The 23,450-nt window shown below is 43.5% G+C and overlaps 1 protein-coding gene across 1 annotated transcript in view; it reads right to left on the bottom strand.

Moving 5' to 3' along the window:
- Window positions 1-13,415, bottom strand: part of mrasa (muscle RAS oncogene homolog a) — a 35,555-nt gene extending 22,140 nt beyond the window's left edge. The window contains exon 1 of the mRNA XM_039755293.1: window positions 13,101-13,415. The gene's annotated coding sequence lies outside the window, so the exon portion shown is untranslated. The remainder of the gene's footprint in view (window positions 1-13,100) is intronic.
- Between the last annotated feature and the right edge of the window lie 10,035 nt (window positions 13,416-23,450).

Raw genomic sequence — 23,450 nt, 5'->3', positions numbered from 1 at the left:
CCTGGTCTGGTCCTCAACAATGAAGGTCCTGTGAGCCGGATCACCCTCGGGTAATCGTGCCACGTGGATGCAGTGCCGTAACTGACGCTCCCTCACAATGCAGGTTATGTGCCACATTCAAGACCCTGTGAGCAACACAAAGTCAGACCACCAGCACCCAAGAACCCTCTGAAGAGACAAACATGAAGGAGTCCAGTCTTCACCTCAGGTCACTGGATGGCATCCATGTCTCACAAAAGACTTGGATATTCATCCTTTTGCAGATATCAGGAGCGCCACACGCCCCTTTCCAGCAACCTCATGACCCCCCATGTTGCTACATGGGCGTCCCCTTAGCCTGGTCCAGCCATTCGGGTCCTCAACAATGAGCCGGATCACCCTCAGGGAATCGCGCCACATGGCCACAGTGCCGTAACTGACACTCCTTCACAATGCAGGTCATGTGCTTCATCGGGACTCCATGAGCAACACAAAGTCAGACCACCAGCACCCAAGGACCCTCTGAAGAGACACACATGATGGAGTCGAGTGTTCATCTCAGGTCACTGGATGGCGTCCATGTCTCACAAACTGGAAGCAGCAGGACTCTAAAGACTTGGACCTTTGTCCTTTTGCAGGTATCGGGAGCGCCACACACCCGTTTCCAGTGACCTCATGACCCCCCATGCTCTCCCAATCCGTCTAATGACTTCACAGGAAGAGTCACCAGAGACGTGAATGTCACAGCCGAGGTAAGTAAACCTCTCGATGAGGTCGACACTCTCTCCGCAGACAGACACCCTGCTGATGGCCGTGCCCACTTAATCATTAAAGGCTCTGATCTTTGGTTTTTATCAGGACGCTCGCAAGCCCAGACCCTCAGACTCCTCATTCAGTCTCTCAAGAGCCCTGATCAAAGCCACCATTGACTCCATGAAGACCACAGCATCGTCAGCAAAGTCAAGATCAGTGACTCTCTCATCAGCACTCTCTGTCAAAGCCTAATCTGTCCTTCCCGTGCTTGAGGCTCACCGGTGGTCTGCACCTTGCGGTAAACCCTCTGGCTTTACTTTCATGAAGTCTTCTCTTGATTGCAGACTTTGACAATGTTAGGCCCACCTCCAGGACAGAGTGGTCTTGGTTTGGCTAAATGTCTTCTTCACCAAGGACAGAATTCTGCGATCATCCAGCACAGTCGTCTTCTGTGGTTGTCCAGACCTTCTGCTGTTGCTGAGCCCACCGGTGTGTTCCTTCTCTTTAAGAGTCTACCAAACGGTTGACTTGCCCCCTCCTGGTGTCTCTGCTGTCTCTCTTGTGGGTTTGTTTTGCTTACTCGGCCCATTTTTACTGTCATGGACGGCTCTTTGGACCTCCTATTGAGACTTCACAGTTTGAGCTTCCAAGTGCAAATTCCACACCACCACCTGCTGAATAGTTGATGAAGTAACGAGGGTCCTGGCTATGGAACAGCTGGTCAGGCAAATGTCCAAATACTTCTGAGCCCCTGGAAATGGGGGGACGGTGTATGATGATGGCTGGCATTCCTAAACGGCTCATACGATATGTTTGGTGAACCCCTTAAAGTATCACATCTTGATTGAGGCGGCACACAGAGTCCAAAATTATGAAAAGGGTGTCACTGTACAGATACGTAAGGACCCGACTGTATATAAAATGTGAACTAATCTTTGACTTCAATGAAAAGGGACGGTGCAGAGTCAGATTATCAGCAGGCCTAGGGGCCACACGCGCACCCCATCACTGTACCCTGATACCGGGCACCATGACTGCCCATGTGCCCCAAGGGTACACCAGAAGCATTAGCTGCCCACCATGAACGTGTGACCCCACCACTGTATGATTTTTAATTAAAAGGCTTGGCATTCTGTCACCTCAATTAAGAGTGAAGTGCATTTCTTCCATAACTGGACAGACTTGCACCACAAAACACCAGACGTTTATATGACTCCTTTATCAAAAGGCGACTTACAGCATTTATGATATAACTGGTCCCATTTCTTTAGTGCAGGCGGGTGAAGTGACAGTAGTGGGATTTGAACCCACAACCTCAGACTTTGATGTCCAAAGCCTTAACGACAACTTTGCAGTGCCTGTGCAGCCGTCCTCGGCGGTTAAAGTGGGACCCCCTGAGCTCCACGTCCTCCTCCACCGCCACCAACAGGCTCTGCTGAACCTCAAAACAACCGACGCCCAAACCGTCCTAGCAGGACGCTGACGACTCTGAAGCTCAAGCCACCTCACCGCTCGTCTCGCGCTGTTTCCCCTCAGGAGACACTGGTGACTCATCACCACAAACCCTTTGTCATTCTGCACTCCCAAACACTCGTGTTACATAACAAGACATTTCAAAATTGTAATGTGCTCAGGAGATAGAGAGAGAGAGAGAGAGAGAGAGAGGGAGAGAGTGAAAGAGAAAGAGAGGGGAAGAGTGAGAGAGTGAGAGAGAGGGGAAGAGTGAGAGAGTGAGAGAGAGAGAAAGAGAGCGGGGAAGAGTGAGAGAGTGAGAGAGAAGAAGAGAGAGGGAGAGAGTGAGAGAAAGAGAAAGAGAGCGGGGAAGAGTGAGAGAGTCAGTGAGAGAGAGTGAGTGAGAGTGGGAGAGTGAGAGAGTGAGAGAGAGAGAGTGAGTGAGAGAGTGAGGAGAGAGAGAAAGGGAGAGAGTGAGTGAGAGAGAGAGAGAGAGAGAGAGAGGGAGAGAGTGAGTGAGTGTGAGAGAGAGAGAGAAGGAGAGAGAGAGTGAGAGAGAGAGAGAGTGAGAGAGGGAGAGAGAGAGAGACAGAGAGAGAGCTGTCAGCTTGGGCACACAAGAGGGGCAAGCAGGCCCAAGTGACTCACCCGCATCTCAAGTGCCAAGCATTCCTCCTTCGGAAAATGGCATCACAGAGAGGCGGGCAGGAGGAGCCGGGCGGCACTGCAGCCTGTAGGAGGTCCACACAGAGCAACGGAGACATGGGAGGTCTTATATGTGAGCAATGATAATAACAGGAATGGAGAGCACACCGTGATGATTGATGTGTGCGTGCGCGTGATAATAATAATTATAATAACAAATGAACTGCAGTGATCTGGCGCCCTGCCTGGGGTTTGTTTCCTGCCTTGCGCCCTGTGTTGGCTGGGATCGGCTCCAGAAGACCCCCGTGACCCTGTAGTTAGGATATAGAAGATTGGATAATGGATGGATGGATGGATAACAAATGAAACAATCACGCCAGAGAATGGACTGACTGACCAGAGGTCAGGATACGAGTTTAGAGGGTCAGGTGGATCTACCGAGTATTGATGGCGCCAGGGAGGAGGGCCGCCTTGCTGCATGTTGATTAGCACAAGCAAGTCACAACTTCAGTAGACAGGAAGGACATCACTGTGCGTGTAACTCTTCCCACACCTGGCTGCCTGGCCAAACTGAGCAACGAGGGGAAAAGATGATCAAGAACCCCAAGGTCATTCTGGCTGAGTTGTAGAGAACCTGGCTATAGGTGGGAGAAACTTACAGAAGGACCCCTGCTACTCCACCAACCCATCGATCTCGGCTTTCTGGCAGAGCGGACAGATGACAACATGGGAGCTCGTCTGGGGTTTGTGTAAAAGGCACCTAAAGGTCTCTCAGACTGTGAGCAACAAAATTCTCTGGTCTGATGAAACCAAGACTGAAGTGAACTGTTTGGCCTCAATTTTAAGCATTATGACTGAAGGACACCCGCACCGCTCATCACCCGCGTGATACCAATCCAAAGGAGACACATGGTGGTGCTAGCGGAGAGGAGTCACGGTTGAGGGAAACCTCAATGCAGCAAAGTCCAGAGATACCCGTCATGAAAACCTGCTGCAGAGTGGCACAGGGGGTGGTCAGGGTCGTGTGCCAATCCCTTGGACCTTTACCAATGGCCTAGTGCCAAGGCACAGGAGACAGAGAGAGTGTGATGAGCTAGAAGGTCTGCACAAGAATGTGTCACCATCACCGGCTTCACCCCGACAGGAAAGAGGAACAGCACAGGGCAGCACCGCATGATATGGCAGGTTTATAGAGGAAGTGGTGCCCCGCCATGTCTGTGCAGGGTTGTGAAACTTGGAAGACGGTGACAGGACAAAGACCAGAGGGCTTTAACTGCCCTATCGCATATCTAATCAACAGCCCACGACCTGCAAGGTGGGCACAATGTCAGACTTTGGCACAGCGAAAATCACACTGCAGGGAAACAATAAATAAATAAATAAAAGAATAACGTGCTCGATGTGGACTATTAGTGGACTACATTAATGAAGGGAGGGGACGCTCTTCCAAAAATGCATTGGGGTCAACTGACTTCAAACTTTGAAGGACACCCACACCAAGAGAATGGTCTCCCACTGCTGCTCAACTGTAAGGAGCGCCCGAGAGGGCCATCTCACACATTAAGGGCCGCTCAAGGGGGAAGCCTCCCAAAAATATGTGGACCCTCCCTGTGCTCCAGTGTACCCCAGTACCATGTTTGTTTCTCTTCATGATAAAAACAGGGGAGTCCAGATTCACATAATAAATATAATCTTGTTCTTCTTTGTTGTCCTGCGGTGGGTTGGCACCCTGCCCAGGATTGGTTCCTGCCTTGTGCCCTGTGTTGGCTGGGATTGGCTCCAGTAGACCCCGTGACCCTGTGTTCGGATTCAGCGGGTTAGAAAATGGATGGATGGATGGATGTTCTTCTTTGTAAGGAGTGAGAGCCCCCAATGACTGAAATATCGGGCCACAAAAACATCAAACGCTGTTGGCTGAAGACTCAACGCTGACATGAGTGCCACTCTGAGCGAGTCAGCTCAACTGTCACTACCTGTTAAGAGCACCTTGGGTGGGCATTCACTGTGGAAAAGGGGGCTATAAAAACTGGCACGGCAAGGCTCATTCATTAGCACTGACTCACTGAGTGACGAGTCGCTTCATTAAAAATATGCAGGCTCTAAAAAAAGAGGACCTAAAACTATAGAAATGAAGCATTTGGGGTGGGCTTCAGTGTTGAATAAGAATAACAATACTTGACCTGGAAACGCACTAGATAGATAAATAGACAGACAGATAGATAGATAGATAGATAGATAGATAGATAGATAGATAGATAGATAGATAGATAGATAGATAGATAGATATGAAAGGCACTATATGATAGATAGATAGATAGATAGATAGATAGATAGATAGATAGATAGATAGATAGATAGATAGATAGATAGATAGATATGTGAAAGGCACTATAATGATAGATAGATAGATAGATAGATAGATAGATAGATAGATAGATAGATAGATAGATAGATAGATATGAAAGGCACTATATGATAGATAGATAGATAGATAGATAGATAGATAGATAGATAGATAGATATGAAAGGCACTATATGATAGATAGATAGATAGATAGATAGATAGATAGATAGATAGATAGATAGATAGATAGATAGTGAAAGGCACTATATGATAGATAGATAGATAGATAGATAGATAGATAGATAGATAGATAGATAGATAGTGAAAGGCACTATATGATAGATAGATAGATAGATAGATAGATAGATAGATAGATAGATAGATAGATAGATAGATAGATAGATAGTGAAAGACACTGTATAATAGATAGATAGATAGATAGATAGATAGATAGATAGATAGATAGATAGATAGATAGATAGATAGTGAAAGACACTGTATAATAGATAGATAGATAGATAGATAGATATGGAAGGCACTATATGATAGATAGATAGATAGATAGATAGATAGTGAAAGACACTGTATAATAGATAGATAGATAGATAGATAGATAGATAGATAGATAGATAGATAGATAGATATGTGAAAGACACTGTATAATAGATAGGATAGATAGATAGATAGATAGATAGATAGATAGTGAATGGCACTATATGATAGATAGATAGATAGATAGATAGATAGATAGATAGATAGATAGATAGATAGATAGATAGATAGTGAAAGACACTGTATAATAGATAGATAGATAGATAGATAGATAGATAGATAGATAGATAGATAGCTAGATAGTGAAAGACACTGTATAATAGATAGATAGATAGATAGATAGATAGATAGATAGATAGATAGATAGATAGATAGTGAAAGGCACTATATGATAGATAGATATTAACAAAATGCAGTAATAAGAAAGTGGACATTATACAGTAAGTAGACCTAAAGTAACAAACACATGTACTGTACATAAACAAACTCTAGCTACCCCATCAGGCCTGACTAATAGAGGTTTTGCACCCCTGTCTGTCTATCTGGCTACCTGCTGCAGTGACTTATGCAATTACTCATCTTAAAGATAACGTTCCATGGCTCATCCTTCATCTGTTTTGCTTTCAAAATCTTTTCTCCCACCTCTGGCCTATCATCCACCCATCAGTTGAACCCTGGTCACCTCCAGATTTCCTAAGTCCAAGTTTAACTCCATACTGGACAGTTGAGGCTTTTAAGCCTGAGCAATGACAGCAAAATCCCAGGATTTACTACCAGGGTCAGGGTCAGCCACTAGAAACCCCACAGAGCTCCACCTTGAGCTCCCTCTTGTGGCCGTAGCTATTCCTGCTGTCCTGAGTACAACTTCCTGATTACAGGACAGACAACCCCTGTGTCATCCACACATTATAACAGGTAGCAGGGAGCCAGCCGACTTTACTATCTAAGTTTTACTGGAGTACCTTCTAACGTCAGAAGACCCAGCACTCCCAGTCTTTGCTCAAAAGTCACTGGCAAGGTCACAAAGGCTACCGCTGCCATTGCACTGACCACTAGAGCTCACTTTGAAGGATTTCTGTTCTGTACTCTGGAGAAACAACTGCAGTTCTGCTCCTGATTGGGCCCTTTGTCACAACAGACAGACAGATGGACACATAGAGTGAAAGGCACTATATAACAGAGACAGATAGATAGATAGATAGATAGATAGATAGATAGATAGATAGATAGATAGATAGATAGATAGATAGATAGATAGATAGATAGATAGAAAGGCACTATATGATAGATCTTTTGGTTTCTGTCTTCTTTGTTTCGAGACTTGAAGACCAATCTCTACATTTGTTCTCTCCTTTATCTATGCCTTGTATTTCTGAGTTATGTCATTTTGGTTTGCCATTTATTTGTTCCTATTATTGTTAGTTTTTAATTTGCTTTTCTTTTCTTGAAAGTGGAACTTATAATGAAGAAGAACGATAACCACAGAATTCTTCTGGATGATCTCAAACTGCCAGCTAGAAGGTTGAATCCTGGACACAGTCGGGTGTTCCAACAGGGCGATGACCCCAAGCACATATCCAAGCTGGCTAAATCAGGTTAATGTTTGGCGTTTGGAGCCGCCAGACCCTAACCCCACTGAAACTATGTGGACTCTACTTGCACGTCAAGGCTGTGCCAGCACATCTGGCTGAACTTCCCCAATTCTGCCAAGCAGTGGGGTTAAATATCTAACCAGAATTCTGCCAGAGGCTTGGTGATGGCTACCAGAAGCCCCTAAATGAGGTGAACTGTAGCGAGTGACATTTAGCCAAACATCAGGTGTGCTGTATTTATGATTTTGAGTCTGAGGTGGTTTCGTAAAACCCACAATAAATTAAAATTGCTGTGCTACATTTCCGATTCTGTTTTTTGTAATAAAGATGGATGCCATCAAATCATTCTGCTACAGAAAAAGAGCAGCTGTAGATCTGACTGGCAGCCCAGTGCTGCCCTGACATACGTTGCCGTTAGAGAAGTCGATGCAGACTGATGGGCAGATAAGACGCTATATGCACTACAGATACATGGATATGAAAGGCACTTTATAAAATGAGGTATTAACAGGTAGAACACCTAATGCTGACAGAGTTGAACTGCCCTTGAATTTTTAGATGTGGACTGAAGGCTGTGTCCAGCAAGGTGCCCATGGTGGTTTAATATGTGAGTGTTTGCCACCAACTATGCGCATCTGACAGGGTGACGGATGGCAGCTTTGTTGAGTGTAATCTCAGGTGTTGACAGCCAGGGTGTTGTGTTTCAAACGGAGACGTTCAGCTGCTTCAGCGATGTTTTGAACTCAAGCCGATGTGCAGATTCGGCCCAGAAGACGCCATGGGAGACGTTGTGGCTCCATTATGGCGTATTGAGGATCCTCTGTGGCTCTGAAGAGGAACTTAAGTGAAAGTTGTGCCAGGTGCTGCATGGCGCTGTATGGTCTGTAGGTGTGTGAAGTGATGATGAGGCAAAGGTGGAACAGATTGAGTGGACATGTGGACAGATTGTCATGGAGTTGGTAAATTATATGGGGGGGGGACAGATGGTCGGTTAGGTGAGGAGTTGCTCTTTAATGGAGGCAAAGCAGGAGAGCCCAGAGATCAGGGGGACCGAAGGGCTGATGGCACAATAGCAGTCGTACTGTCACAGGGAGAGAAGAATGACCCTCACCACTAGAGATGGCCACAACTACTAAGGAAGGGGACTTTGGAGACCCTGGAAGAGGGAAGACATAAAGTCGCTTTTCATTTCTTACAATGATGGGCTTTACCGATTAGCTCAAATCTGTGGATTATCAGAGCGCCAAACTATCAAAATGTGAACCAAGTAGTGGCTGTGGGCCTTGCTGGGGGTCATGTCCTGCTGATTTATCAAGCATGCCATTCATGGCAGAAGGGGACACAGCTGATCTCTGGGCTGCTCCTCTGCCTTTCATTCATCTACTTTCTGAGCCCACAGCATGTCAGAGGTTTTCAAAGGTGATGAGGAATTGAAACTAAAATACAATTAAAAAAATTATCCATCCACCCACTATGAAACCAAATCAGAGGTCCAAGGAGCAACTGGTGACTCGGCCAAGAATATACAAGTTAAAAAAAAAAAAAAGAAATGGGCAAGAGGACACAAAGCATGTAGAATACACCAGCACATCTGGGAGGTTACAGACGTCAAAGAAAACGTCACTGGAGGTCACTTGAGAGTCGCTTTCATTAAAGAGAAGATATCCTCATCCTCAAGAGGACAAAGGAAACCTGCGATTTATGAGTGGACACATGGGAGGGAGCCATGGCTCAAACACACCAAGGGCGGGCTGGGGGTTGGGGGGGGCGAATGTCGATAAGCCATCAGTCCTCATCTTGTAATTAAGAAAATGAGAACCGAGGCCAGTGAAGGGAACGGCCATGTCCAGTCAGCTGAGCCGCGTCTGCAGCTCCCAGACAACTCAGTGGGCACCGACTGTACCCACCGTGCCCTCCTCATTAACATCGGCCTCTGCAGTGAAATGATTCACACCAGAAAAATAGCCCCCATAAATAAAAACAGTAAAACTGTCCAACAGGGCAGACACCACATAAAGGATGGACAGAAATAAAAGGTGCTGTATACAATATGGGAGATAGAAAAGGCACTATATAGACGGCATGGCTAGAAATAAATAGATGGCGCTACATTCGGTAGATTGATGACTAGATTAAAACTAAAATGGCCGTATAAAATATACAACTAGAAATGAAACACACGTTTATACAACAGACAGATAGATGAGTAAGGTACAATAGAACATATAGAAATCAAAATGCAAGGGGCTGTATACATTAGGTAGATGGAATAAATAACATAAAAGACAATACATACAAGATCTAACTGGAAAAGAAATATATACAACAAACTGAGAGAAAAGGCACTATATAAATGTATGGAGAGAAATGAATGGTGCTATATACAATAAGATAGATGGGAAAGGCATTAATAAAATATATAAATGAAAATGAAAGGTCCTATATACAATGGAAAGATACATTGGTTAAAATGCAATAAAATCTAAATATAAAATATAAAGTGATATAAAATATAAAAGAAAAAATGAAATGTGCTACACACAATAGATAGATAGATAGATAGATAGATAGATAGATAGATAGATAGATAGATAGATAGATAGATAGTGAAAGACACTGTATAATAGATAGATAGATAGATAGATAGATAGATAGATAGATAGATAGATAGATAGATAGATAGATAGAAAAGGCACTATATAATGATAGATAGATAGATAGATAGATAGATAGATAGATAGATAGATAGATAGATAGATAGATAGATATGAAAGGCACTATAAAACTAAAGATAGATAGATAGATAGATAGATAGATAGATAGATAGATAGATAGATAGATAGATAGATATGAAAGGCACTATAAAACTAAAGATAGATAGATAGATAGATAGATAGATAGATAGATAGATAGATAGATAGATAGATAGATAGATAGATATTAACAAAATGCAGTAATAAGAAAGGGGACATTATACAGTAAGTAGGCCTAAAGTAACAAACACATGTACATAAACAAACTCTAGCTACCCCATCAGTCCTGACTAATAGAGGTTTTGCACCCCTGTCTGTCTATCTGGCTACCTGCTGGAGTGACTTATACAATTATCCATCTTAAAGATGATGTTCCATGGCTCATCCTTCATCTGTTTTGCTTTCAGAATCTTTTCTCCCACCTTTGAACTCTCATCCTCCCATCAGTTGAACCCTGGTCAGCTCCAGATCTCCCGAGTCCAAGTTTAGCTCCATACTGGACAGTTGAAGCTTTTAAGCCTGAGCAATGACAGCAAAATCCCAGAGATTACTACCAGGGTCAGGGTCAGCCACTAGAAACCCTACAGAGCTCCACCTTGAGCTCCCTCTTGTGGCCGTAGCTATTCCTGCTGTCCTGAGTACAACTTCCTGATTACAGGCCAGACAACCCCTGTGTCACCCATCCATTATAATGGGTGGCAGGGAGCCAGCTGACTTTACTGTCTAAGTTTTAGTGGACCACCTACTAACGTCAGAAGGCACAGCACCCCCAATCTTTGTTCAAATGTCACTGACAAGGCCACAAAGGCCACCACTGCCATTGCACTGACCACTAGAGCGCTATATGAAGGATTCTGTTCTGTACTCTGGGGAAACAACTGCTCCTAATTGGGCCCTTTGTCACAATAGACAGACAGACAGACAGACAGACAGGCAGAAATGTAGAAAATATTTAACTAGAAATGAAATGTGCAATATACAATAGACAGGTAGACAGAAAAAGCACCATTTAAAATGCATGAGCATGAATGAATGGTGTCATATACAACAGGACTGATAGACAGGAAAGGCACTATATAAATCAAAATCAAAGGAGCTATATACAGTAAATGGAGAGATATAGAGACTAATATAAAAGACACTGTATTAAATATTTAAATAAAAAATGAAATGGTGCAATATACAATAAAACAGACACTGAGAGATGGGAAAGACACTATATATATTTAAATGAAAATGAAAAGTGCTACATACAATGGATATATAGACTGACTATGCCACGCATATAACTAGAAATGAATAGTGCTATATATATAAATATGTGTGTGGGTGGCGCAGTGGTAGCGCTGCTGCCTCACAGTTAGGAGACCCGGGTTCGCTTCCCGGGTCCTCCCTGCGTGGAGGTTGCATGTTCTCCCGTGTCTGCGTGGGTTTCCTCCGGGCGCTCGGTTTCCTCCCACAATCCAAAGACATGCAGATTAGGTGGATTGGCGATTCTAAATTGGCCCTAGTGTGTGCTTGGTGTGTTTGTGTGTGTCCTGCGGTGGGTTGGCACCCTGCCCAGGATTGGTTCCTGCCTTGTGCCCTGTGTTGGCTACAGCAGAGCCCCGTGACTCTGTATTCGGATGCAGCGGGTTAGAAAATGGATGAATGGATATATGTGTGTGTGTGTGAAAGGCACTACATAACAGATTCATACATATATAGAAAGGAAATGCACAACATCAATGTATAAATCAAAATGAATGATGCTATATACAATATATATATATATATATATATATATATACAATAGATAGGTAGAAAGAATGATTCATATAAAAGACAATATGTAATATAAAAAATATTTTTAAATCCCTCTACTGACACTGTGTGACCATAAGCAAGTCACTTCACCTGCCTGTGCTCTAGTTGGAAAACCAAAAGAAATGTCACCGGTTGTATCATAAATATTGTAAGTGGCCATAGATAAAGGAGTCATGTTAATGTACAATATAACATTGATTGATTGATATAAAAGACACTATAGAAAATATGTAACTGCAAATAAAACATGTTGCATACAATCGATAGATAGATCAGATAGATATAAAGCACAGTACAACAGGTGGATAGAAAGGAAAGGCATTTTATATAATATAAATATATAATGTATAACTAGAAAAGGAAGGTGTTAGATAGATAGATAGATAGATAGATAGATAGATAGATAGATAGATAGATAGATAGATAGTTATATGAAATTTGTAAATCAAAACGAAAGGTGCTATATACAATTGATTGGTACATTTATATGTAAGGCACTATGTAACACAAAGCAATGAAAGTTGTTATATAACAGGTAGAAATGAAAGGTTCTATTTAATAGGTAGATCGATAGTTTTGAAATAGCTAGTTATAAAAACGAAATAGCAGATAGCTCGACTAATTGCTATTTAACATTCATATCCATAAATATAAAAATCCAAATAAAAACCGCAATTAACAATGGCTTGACTGACTTTTCAGTTAAGCAACTGAAGAACTTCTTAAAATATACGCGGAAATCCTGGCTAGTGAGCAAAAACCATTTTCAAATGTCTAATTTTAAAATTCATGCAGAAGAAAACTTTCCCTTGAAACTCACGAATGCTCCATTCGATGCTGGGCGCTTTCGCCCAGAAACCGTGCGTGTGAGAAGTCGGCCGAGCGCCGTTCCTCGGTGCCCGCTCCCGGGCTTATCTGTGTGTACATTTCCAAATCTAACAGGCCACAGTAGACGCGCATTGTTCGGTGTCGGAGTTTACACATGAAGACAAACACAAACACTGTACGAATGTGGCCACACAGACGCAGCCACCAACTGCCGCTGGCACAACCCGCTTGCCACACACAAAGTGCGAATAGGAAAATATGGGCTGAGAAGAGGTGAAAAGAAAGAAAAACGACGAGTAGCAATCTTTAAAATATGAAATCCGTTAATAACGGCATCCATCCATCGCCAGCCAAGCTCACCGAATTGTATCCCACCGAAAGGGGTAAACAACTTACCGAAATGTGCGAGGCTGGGAAACAAGTATCCGGCGTCCAGCTGTAAGCCGCCTTCCTCATAACTGAACAGATGATCGCGGCGACTGTTTTTGTTGAAGTGCGAGAAGGGGCGCGCGTCCAGAGCAGGGAAGAGCAGAGCAGCTTGTGGGCAGCAGGAGGGTCCGCCGCCGTCGCCCCTCTCTCTCTCTCTCTCTCTCTATCTATCTCAGTCACTCACTCACTCTCTCTCTCTCTCTCTCGCTCCCTCCCGACTGTGAAATGTACACTCAGGCTTACAATTCTTTATATTGCAACAGCTGATGCTATAAATAGCAGGGCTTTGCAGAGAGAGAGAGAGAGAGAGAGAGAGTGCGGCACACCCGCCCTGCTCCGGCAGCTCCAATCTGACAGTTGGCTTTTGTGCGCCCGCGCCGCTCGCATCACTTCACATGCACTCGGACTGCAGGGAAGGAACCGCGTTGAGTCCGAATGCAGCTCCGCTTACACACTGACAGACACCGTTACCGACATTTTCAGTGTTTGAGATCTAGAAAAAAGAGACCATTCCTCCTCCTCCTCCTCCTTCTACTACTACTACTCCTCCTCGTCCTCCGCTGCACGTCGCCCTTGCCTTGCTTAAGGTGGAATCTAAAGAGTTCGGCGTTCACTAATCTATTGTACTCAGCTGTGACTTTTCCTGTCTTTAAATGAAGGCAGATTACACGCCTTTATGTTTTACGATTTGTCATCCTAAATCTCACCGCCCTTAGCTCATTTAATATAGTGTCTGTCACGGTGGCCATGATCACAATACATAGTGCACACGGGATTCCGTACGCTGCCCTTTACTTTCAGTCTTGTTTCATTGTAGTTTATGGAGGCTCCCTTTCTGATTTGGTGGCACAATGGTTAGTACTATACTGGTTACTGTCCCTTCTAACGTTTTGGAATAGCCAATCAACCGAACGTACACATCTTCGAGATGTGGGAAGAAAACTGTACTGAACGTCGTGGGCGACAAACCTTCACAGACTTCGACAGCTGAAACAGAATTCAAATCCAAAACGCCGAGTCCGTTAGGGAAAGAAGGGCTAACCACTGCGCCACTATTTCGTCCAACACCGCGCTGACAACACGTCATTTTATTTTAAGAAACGTCAGTGTCATTTGTGGTTTGTCTACTTGAAGCCAATTAGCCCAATGAAAAATGGAAAGTTCTCAAAGAAAACAAGAACAACATCAGAGTGTCATTAACAGCCAATGGCTAATAAACGGCATTAGAAACACCGACGAGCATTCCTGAGCAACCTCTGGTGGTTTTATTTAGTATGGACGTTATTGGAAGAGCCTTTTATTAATTTGATGACAGGTTAGGCCAGTGTGAACATAAAGAGTGCAGTTAGTGCTCGTTGTTATACACTCCTATTATTGAATATTATATTAATTTTATGAATTAAATGAATTATATGAATGGGATTAATAAAGTATCTATCTATCTATCTATCTATCTATCTATCTATCTATCTATCTATCTTATTATTACAACTTATATATTACTATTATTATTACTACTACAGTAAATATATTACTACTAGTATTATTCATCTACTTCTGCATCATGTTCTCTGACTTCTCATTATTATTATTACTACTCCTACTGCTACTACAGCAAATGTTGTATATTACTACTGGCATTCATCTTCATGTTCTTATTATTATTATAGGTAACATATTACTACTAGTATTGTTATTCTTCTTATTATTACTACTACTACCTCTATTACTACAGCAAAATATTAGTATGCATCCTCTTATTATTATTACAGGTAATATATCACAACTGGTATTCTTATTATTATTACTACTGCTGCTACTACTACTACTGGTATCCTTCATCTTGTTCTTGTTATTATTATGGGTAACATATTACTACTAGACAGACAGACAGACAGACAGACAGATAGATAGATAGATAGATAGATAGATAGATAGATAGATAGAGTAAAAGGCACTATATGATAGATAGATAGATAGAGTGAAAGGCACTATATGATAGATAGATAGATAGATAGATAGATAGATAGATAGATAGATAGATAGATAGATAGATAGATAGATAGATAGATACTTTATTAATCCCAAGGTGAAATTCCCATACTCCAGCAGCAGTATACTGATAAAAAAACAATATTAAACTAAAGAGTGATAACAATGCAGGTATAACAGACAATAACTTTGAATAATGTTAACGTTTACCCCCCGAGTCACATAGTGTGGGGTCTCCTCAGTCTGTCAGTGGAGCAGGACGGTGACAGCAGTCTGTCTCTGAAGCTGCTCCTCTGTCTGGAGATGATCCTGTTCAGTGGATTCTCCATGATTGGCAGGAGTCTGCTCAGCGCCCGTCGCTCTGCCATGGATGTCAAACTGTCCAGCTCCGTGTCTACAATAGAGCCTGCCTTCCTCACCAGTTTGTCCAGGTGTGAGACGTCCCTCTTCTTTATGCTGCCTCCCCAGCACACCACCATGTAGAAGAGGGCGCTCGCCACAACCGTCTGATAGAACATCTGCAGCATCTTATTACAGATGTTAAAGGACGCCAGCCTTCTAATGAAGTATAGTCGTCTCCGTCCTCTCTTGCACAGAGCATCAGTATTGGCAGTCCAGTCCAGTTTATCATCCAGCTGCACTCCCAGGTATTTGTAGGTCTGTACCCTCTGCACAGTCACCTCTGATGATCACGGGGTCCATGAGGGGCCTGGTCCTCCTAAAATCCACCACCAGCTCTTTGGTCTTGCTGGTGTTCAGGTGTAGGTAGTTTGGGTCGCACCATTTAACAAAGTCCTTGATTAGCTTCCTGTACTCCTCCTCCTGCCCACTCCTGATGCAGCCCACCATAGCAGTGTCATCAGCGAACTTTTGCACGTGGCAGGACTCCGAGTTGTATTGGAAGTCTGATGTATGTTGGCTGGCTGAACAGGACCGGAGAAAGTCCAGTCCCCTGCGGCGCTCCTGTGCTGCTGACCACAATATCAGACCTGCAGTTCCCGAGACGCACATACTGAGGTCTGTCTGTAAGATAGTCCACGATCCATGGCACCAGGTGTGAGTCTACTCCCATCTCTGTCAGCTTGTCCCTAAGGAGCAGAGGTTGGATGGTGTTGAAGGTGCTAGAGAAGTCCAGAAACATAATTCTTACAGCACCACTGCCTCTGTCCAAGTGGGAGAGGGATCGGTGTAGCATGTAGATGATGGCATCCTCCACTCCCACCTTCTCCTGGTATGCAAACTGCAGAGGGTCGAGGGCATGGCGGACCTGTGGCCTCAGGTGGTGAAGCAGCAGCCACTCCATGGTCTTCATCAGATGTGACGTCAGAGAGACAGGCCAGAAGTCATTCAGCTCACTAGGACGTGATACCTTTGGGACTGGAGTGATACAAGATGTTTTCCAAAGCCTCAGGACTCTCCCCTGTTCCAGGCTCGGGTTGAAGATGCACTGTAGAGGACTTCCCAGCTCCAACGCACAGGCCTTCAGCAGTCGTGGTGATACTCCATCTGGACCCGCTGCTTTGCTGGCACAGTCTCCTCAGCTCTCTGCTTACCTGGGCTGCTGTAATTGTGAATGGGGATGTCTCTCCTATGCTGGTATCAGCAGAAGGATGGGTGGAGGATGCAGTACTCTGAGGTGAAAGTGGGTTAGGGTGGTCAAACCTGTTAACGAAGTTGTTCATTTTGTTTGTTCTCTCCACGTCTCTCTCGATTGTGGCACCCCGCTTCGAGCTGCAGCCAGTGATAATCTTCATCCCATCCCACACTTCCTTCATGCTGTTATTCTTCAACTTCTGCTCCAGCTTTCTCTTGTACTGCTCCTTGGCCGCCCTGAGCTGGACTCGGAGTTCCTTCTCCTTGCGCTTGAGCTGATCACCGCCTTTAAAAGTCCTTTTCTTCTGTTTCACAAGGCTTGTTGTTAGCATAGCAGCGTACTGTTCTTACTGGAACTACAATGTCCATACAGAAGTTGATGTAGTCAGTGGTGCAGTCAACAACCTCCTCAATGTTCTCATTATGTGACCCCTGCAGGATATCCCAGTCTGTAGTTCTAGTGTCTCAGAGCCTGCTCTGCCTCAGAGGACCACTTCCTGAATGTGCATGTGATTGTAGGTATCTCCTTCACTCTTGGTTTGTAGTGAGGCTGAAGCAGAACCAGGTTATGATCTGCTTTCCCAAGCGCAGGCAGCGGGGCGGCGCTGTATGCGTCTTTAACGTTTGCATACAGTAGGTCGCTAGTCCTGTTTCCCCGGGTGTTACAATCCACATACTGGGAGAAGGCAGATAATGTTTTGTCCAGCGTCACATGGTTAAAGTCTCCAGCGATTAGCACAAGCGCCTTAGGGTGCTGCTTTTGTAACTCAGCAACAGTGGAATGGATGACGTCACTCGCTATCTCCATGTCCGCCCGAGGGGGGATGTAAACAATAACAACAATCACGTGTCTAAACTCTCTGGGCAAGTAATAGGGACACAAACTTACAGCCAACAGTTCGATGTCCTTGCAGCAAGTGGAGATTTTAACGTTTACATGTCCAGAGTTACACCACCTTGTGTTGACATAGAGAGCGAGTCCTCCTCCGTTCTGCTTCCCGCAGGTATTTGCGTCTCTGTCCGCTCCAACTGTGCTAAACCCGGGTAGCTCCACGTTAGCATCTGGGATGGTAGTTGTTAGCCACATTTCACAAAAACACAACAAACTGCATTCTCTGAAGGTCCTGACATTTTTCACCAGTGTGGCCAGTTCGTCGATCTTATTTGGTAGCGAGTTCACATTTCTCAGGATCACAGAAGGCACCGAAGGTTTGTAGCGCCACTTTCTCGCTAGGTGCTTGGCTTGTAGTTTAGCTCCGGCTCTGCTACGCCGATTCCGCCTTCTTACCTCGTCAGGTAAATAGGGAACCACACCGGCGTGGGCTTTTGTTCTCAGTGCTTGAAGTTGACTACTTGAATAGACGAGTCTCGGTGTGTAAAAATCCATCTCCAAGTAGTAAAAAGTAAAGTAAAAAGGAGTGATCAGCAAAATAGTAAAAAAGGTAGAAAAATAAAGTCGTACACAGAGCTGCTGGAAAGGCTAATTACTACTAGTATTCATATTCTTATTATTATTTCTAATGCTACTACTACTTTAGCTACAGCAAATAAATTACTACTGGTATTCTTCATTTTTGTCTTCTTCTTCTTATTATTATTACAGGTAACATTTTACTACTAGTATTCTTATTATTATTATTACTGCTGTTACTACTACTTTTACAACAGCAAATATAATACTGCTGGTATCCTTCATCTTCTTCTTGTTATTATTACAGGTAACATATTACTACTAGTATTCTTATCTTCTTCTTCATACCATCATTACAGGTAATACATTACTTCTTAGTATTCTTCTTCTTATTATTGTTATTATTAGAGATATTACAGGTAATGTATTACTACTAGCATTCTTATTTTTATTATTATTACTAGTACTACTATTGCAGGAAAATATCTTACTACTAGTATTCTCCTTCTTCCCATTACTACTACGGCTAATATTATTATTATTATTATATTTGTCATAAAACTATGCCACATTATACAATTATTTACACAGTGCAATGAATAGTGAAATATGTAGTTTACAAATTCCAAGACTGTGCATTAGAAGAATATTAAAGGACAATAAACAATGATCCATGACTTTATAAATACCAATAAAAATAATTAGCAACAGTATGCATAATATTAAAATGATAAAATATGTAATAAATACATAATCAATAAATAATAACTTAAATGCCTTAATACAAGAGGATTAACACCATTGGACTCTCAGGGGGCCTCCTATGCCTTTACTCCTCCTCTCTCACTCGCACTTCCTCTTTCATTGCATCACCAAAGCCAAACTGACCAATCAGAGTACTCCAAGGGACTGGACACACACACACACACACACACACACACACACACACACACACACACACACACACGCAGGCCCTGCAAAGTTGCACTTAATTATTTCAGATACCCCACACGCTACATGACATACAGCTTGAAGTCATTTTTACTCATCAACTGTCTTACGCAGATGGGCCTAAAGTACTGAAGATCGTTGCTTTGTTCTGTTCTGAACGGATCTCATTATTCTAATAAAGGGTGCTCATCTTGGATTCATTTGTAGCTGTGACTTTGACTTTTTATTATTTCAGTTCAATTCAATTTTATTGTCCCAAGAGGGGCTTTTGGTTTGCCAATAAAAAGCCCACGATGTAACATTAAAAACACATCAGTGCAGAACATGGCCGTCCAAGATAAACTCTGTGTAAGTAAACATAACAGCAGTGGTATCTTATCAGATTCAGCACGTCACACATAAATACTTTAAACCAATATTTTAAGGCCTGACTAACGACTGATGCAAGTGCTGCTTGTTCGCTCTATGATTTCAGCCTGTGGATGTTTTATTACAAATTGAACACAACTAGAAGGTTGGTAACAGCTGCAGTGAAGGAGTATTTGAACCCGATTCTTTTTATCTTTGGATCTTGTGACCTGAGAATGCAGTGGGTGAGACCTGTCTGACCCAAGACCCTCTGCTTGCTGTAATAATCGCTTCTTGTTAAGTGGGCCTGTCAGATTGGACTACTGAGACCACGTTGTTATTTTATATTTTTGTTTGGTTCTGTTTTACAGTTTGATTTATTCTGTTTCTGCTGCTGACATTCAGATTTCCAAACCAGCCCGGTAGAACGTAAGAAAAGACCCACCCGATACAAGATTTATAAAAGAGTGACATGATGGTGGGCCTCATTGCTGGCCCCTTTTTATAGGCTTTCCTGAAAAGTCACTTTGGACTCTCTGATTGTCCCCAGTTATTTAGAACTGTCAACAATCGCCACTGCTTACGTAAGAAATGTGACGAATGAGAGGGGACCGTTCAGTCCATTTTGTTCTCCTCTGTTTTTCTAATAGTGAAGCTCTCTCATGTCCCCTCCGGATCCTTCTTAAAGGTTGTTGAGGTTTCTGCTTCAACGTCACGTCTCGGTAGTTTGTTTCTGAGCCCCACAACTCTTTGAGTGAAGACGTTCCTTCAACATTCAGTCCCTTCATTTCCACTGATGTTCTCAAGAACGTGATTTACTGTTAAGCTGAAAGAACTCATTCTTTACGAGTACCTTTGAGGATTTTGAAGGCCTGGATGAGATCCCTACTCTCTGACTGAACAAGGTTTAATTCTCTGAGTCTGCCACAGTACGCCATGTCCTTAAGTCCCATGATGCACCTGGTTGCTCTTCTTTGCTTTGTCTTTCTCGTATTGTGGTGACCAGACCTGCACACAGCACTCCAGAAGTGGTCTCACTAGGGCATTATGTGGTCTCAGTATAATACGCCTTTGATTTATATTTAAGTTTCCACTACACAACCTAACATTCTTACACCTTTTTAAAATCACTCTGCTTAGATGATGGGATGGTTATGTCAACACGAAGCCCTAAATCCCATCTCGGTGGCTGCCATCTTGTATTTATAATTGACGTCCCTCTTGCCCACGTGGAGCACTTTTCTACATTACACTCTGTTCAGAAGCTTGTCCAGGTCTTCTTGAATTGTTTTCCGTTTCCTCCTCAGTGTCTGCCATTCCTCCGATTTTAGTGTCATCAGCAAATTTTATGAGTTTACTAACAATACCAAAATTAGTGTCACTGATATAAATCAGAAAACGTAACAGACCCTGGGGGACTCACTCCATCCTCCTCTTAACCTGCACTCTTTGGCCCCTGCTGGTTAATTAAACGCTTGAACTTTCATGAATGTTTCTTGTGGGTGACTGCTTTTTCTTGGAGAGAAGTGGCTTCTTTGCTGCCCTTCTTGACACCAGGCCCGCCATCCTCCAAAAGTCCTCACAAACTCTCACTGGGAGCATCAATATGTAAATAAGGGCAGCTAACATTAATCCCCTCATTGTCGGGACCCTCCTTCCTTGAAGACAGGGGCGTGGAGGGCACTCATGCCTATGCTGGTTGTGACAAACCCAAAACAGTTAGCTGTGCCGGAGGGGTGCCAGTTAAATCGTTACCTTTTGACAACAGCATTTCATACATATTTTTCGAATTGTTCAACACAGATGTCACATTTCATCATCAAGCCAAACAATAGAAATAGAAACGAATGCTAAAAGAATCATGACAGCCCTAGTAATCGCCTCGAAACACGTTAATGGCAGGTGACTCAGCGGTAAGCCCGGCTCTGTCTGCTTGGCGCTTCACTTATGTCTCTACAGAGGGTTTGAGCGCTCGCTGTCTTTCTGGTGCTGTTCTAAATTAATCTGCATTGTGAGTTACATAACTTCAAAAAAAGGAGTTTGCATGTTCTCCCCGTGTCTGCGTGGGTTTCCTCCGTCCTCCGGGCACTCCGGTTTCCTCCCACGGTCCAAAGACATGCAGGTTAGGTACATTGGTGATTCTAAATTGTCCCCAATGTGTGTGTGTGTGTGCGCGCCCTGTGGTGGGCTGGCGCCCTGCCCAGGGTTTGTTTCCTTCCTTGCGCCCTGTGTTGGCTTGGATTGGCTCCAGCAGACCCCCGTGACCCTTTAGTTGGGATATAGCGGGTTAGATGATGGATGGATGGATAAATTCAAAAAAGGTGTAACGTAAGTGTTTGTGTGGGATAGGGAGGCCAAATTCAGAAACTGCCGGAGAAATTAAAATGCTAATGGAGGCCCTCCAGGTATCCCTGGCACCCTTAGTAGCCCTGTAACTGTGAAGATGGTGGAGGCCCTGTGCCCAATTCAGCCACTGGAGGGGGGGGTCTGGCTTTGCTGTGGTGGGAGGATGTTGGCCGCAGTTACGCCGGGTTGGTTGTAATTCACACACTAATTATTTTTAAGACTGTTTAGAACTCTCTCATCTGTACGGAATGAAAACGGACAGATTTGGCTATTCACGTTAGCGGACTCTGCTGCAGAAATCGGGAATCTCTGCCTTTTTTCTGAGTCTTGTAGTGTGGCACCGTTGCCTAGCAACAGTGAGCCAGCTTTATTATTTATATATATATATTTTTTTTTTGTAAGCTGCTCTACTTTGCTTATTGCCAACGCTTTAGCAACACAAACCATTTCATCAGGAACTTTGTGTACCGCTTATTATTGCATTATGCCTTGAGAACATAATGAAAAAAAAGGCAAACTGGGGCAAACTGGCTTAAACTGAAACAAACACACACACACATTTATAAATATATCAGCATAAAATGAGGCAAGCCACAAAAAATGTAAGGCTTTTTTTTTTCTTTTTTTTTTTGCAAAGAGTGTACAGCTGCTCATCCTCGTCACATTGTATAATCAAAAAATAAAGTGCAATAAAAAAAAAGCCGAGAGGTTGCCATGGTAACGTGTGGCTGCTGGATGGCCAGCAGTGACCTCAGAATAAAAATAAAACAAAAGAGGGAGATATTCGTGAAGCGGAGTGAAAGGGGTCATTTATTCTGAAAGTGGACGGTTCCCTCGTCACATAATGTCTTTATTCTTCGAGGAGCGAAATGCCAGCCACGGTTTATGTCTCTGGTGCAAACGATGCGTGGCGTGTTACTCAACTCTTAATCTATCTATTTAAAGGGTACAGCGGGCAAAAGGAGTAGTAGGCAAGATTGGTCTTGGTTAAGCACTCTGTGAATGGCACTATCTCGCTATATATTAAATCCAACGTATATCTGTCCGTTTTTCACAAGAGAACTGCTTAACGGATTTAGAGCGGGTTTTTTTTCTATAATTTGCTCGAGCATTCCAGTTGACTTTGCGACTTCTCTCATTGCGCTAAGTGTCATTGTTCGGTTGTGGCACTGATTTAATCACGTAAATCCGAGAAAGAGGCTGCAGGCCGAGGGGAAGGAGAGGCGGGACCTCAGGATTGGGGAGCCGGGCAGGGCCCTCCTCACTCCGTTCGAGTCGCTCTTCCGCTCGCCACATGTTGGAGCGCACCTGGCCTCCACTTTGCTAGCAATCCCTGTTTGTTCAGCAGAGCTTATCATCAACAGATTGTTAACGAGTAACATTTGACACTTTTTGAGAGAGATTAGAGCTACGTGTGTTTTAGAGGGTAGCTGCTGATTGGCAGAGATATCACGGGCACATGCTCTCCTCCACCCACAGGAGATACAGTGGCAACGGTTGACGTTCGAGGCAGGGGCGGACTGGCCATTAGGTCGCTTGGGCAATGCCCTGTGGGCCACTGACTCTGGCCTGGTCGTGGGCCGGCCATTTCATGAAACAAATTTTATGTACTGGTTACTGTTTCACATTAAAATTAATTTTCTAAACTACTAAACCTTATCTGTCCGGTACTGTGA

This window comes from Polypterus senegalus, chromosome 6 (genome assembly GCF_016835505.1).
Source record: "Polypterus senegalus isolate Bchr_013 chromosome 6, ASM1683550v1, whole genome shotgun sequence".
Lineage (NCBI taxonomy): Eukaryota > Metazoa > Chordata > Cladistia > Polypteriformes > Polypteridae > Polypterus > Polypterus senegalus.
The sequence above is the reverse complement of the archived record's forward strand: the minus strand, read 5'-3'. Positions and strand labels throughout refer to the sequence as shown.